Here is a 1915-nt window from a genome sequence, read left to right as displayed (position 1 = left end):
ACACACACACACACTCTCTCACACACACACACACACACACACAGGGGCGCTGTAACGGGGGAAGGTTAGGATGATTCCAAGGGCCTGACGATGAAGAGGGGGCCCGGAACGTGATTTTTACAGAGGGGGAAACAATGTGTCATGAAAGTGTCTCCATTTAAGTCACTTAAGTGGCCATTTATTTCATTAACATGATCTAATCTGCAAGAGCAGTTATTTAAAATATTTGATGTACACTTCTATTCAGCGTATGAAATGTCAGTGGTGTTGAATATCAGCGGTTGCGTCGCAGACAGCTGTGAAGATGACAGTCAGACACACTGATCATAAAGTGACGTGACACGACGGGAAGAGCTGATGTGTGCAGCAGCTGAAAAGCGCTTGGTTTGTGTAACTCTAGATGATGGAGCCGCAGAAAAGGCTTTTCTCATGGACACAATGTGGCTTTGTGCTGCTGTGGTCCTCAAACACTGCTAAGACAGCCATAACTCACTCACACACACACTCACACAGGTTTGGGTGAAAATATATTTGTTCTGGTTAATTGTCATGAAAATGGTATCATAAAGTAAGGTAAATAGTGCAAGGATAGTATTTGTGTGTGTGTGTGTGTGTGTGTGTAGGACTCATCTGTGTGATGAAGCAGAAACTGATTTTTCCTCAGAAAGCTCTTGAACAGATGAATCAGTCTCTTCCTGTTCATCTGGTGTTTGTAGTCGAGCAACAGCTGCTGTGACATTCGCTCTAAAAGCTGTTTGATGTCGGGTTTGAAGTGTCAAGCAAAGTGAATATATGATGTGAAGTTCTGATAATGTGTGTGTGTGTGTGTGTGTGTGTGTCACTGATTCAGAGCTCAGATAATGAGATCCAGTTCAACATGTTTGAACAAAGAAGCCTCCAGATGATCTTCCATACTCACCTTCATGATTAACGTCGCAGATATTATTAATCAGAAACCAGATATTTATCCAAAGTTAACTAAGCAAGTGTGTGTTTGAGGTGATGTTCAACATCATGGCTCTACAATATGTGTGTGGCTTGACCAGCTAATGCAGGGTTCTCACGATATCTGAAGGCATTTGATACTCAAAGCAGCTCTTTGCATGTTTGTGCCGACAGACAGGAGACGAATGCATGCAAAGCATGTCATCATCATAATCATAATCATGTGCTTCCATGTGTAAAATTAGAGAGAACAGAAGCATTTTCCTAAAAACATTCCCATATATACTTTCTGGATTCCCATGGAAAGCACCAGCACTTTGATTGCAAATTCGTGTCACGCTGCAGGACTATTGAAATGAACTGCAAAATAAACACATAACAGTCAGAGCCGGGGTGCAGCAAACACACTCGTTCACGAGCTGTTGGACTGATGATGGTTTTCTTATTCCAGTCTCTGCTTGACTCTTATAACAGCTCGACATGCCATCCACAGTTTACAGCCGAAGTAAAATGTGGTGCTCATGGCGTAAGATGCTGAAAAAAAAAAAAAAAAAAAAAGCTCCTTGTTATATTTCCTCATCATGTGCTTCATTTGTATTGTACTACGCACTGACACCTAGTAAAAATAAACACTTTTTTTTTATTTCATGTTAATTTTTCATTTTTCGAACTATTTTGATATCTTCCAAATCAGTCCCTGTAGAGAGAAAATTCTGTAGAAAGATTTTATTTATTTTTTCTTTCAGAACTCTGTAATCTGTCGTTAAACATTGGCAAGCGAACAGTCGAGCAGAATGACGTGTTTCTGCAGACAGACAGACGACGGACTCTTACACAGTTTATTTTGCTGGGTAAAAATATCCAGCTGGTCTTCCCGTGTCACAGCCGGACTGAACTGCAGTCATTTCTGTCCACTTTAATGTGTAATTACAGTAAAACTGAACGCAGAAGCAGGTACGTGCCTATAAAT

The sequence above is a fragment of the Sinocyclocheilus anshuiensis genome, unplaced genomic scaffold (genome assembly GCF_001515605.1).
Source record: "Sinocyclocheilus anshuiensis isolate Anshui unplaced genomic scaffold, SAMN03320099.WGS_v1.1 scaffold6606, whole genome shotgun sequence".
NCBI classification, from domain to species: Eukaryota; Metazoa; Chordata; class Actinopteri; order Cypriniformes; family Cyprinidae; genus Sinocyclocheilus; species Sinocyclocheilus anshuiensis.
This window is presented reverse-complemented; position numbering follows the sequence as displayed.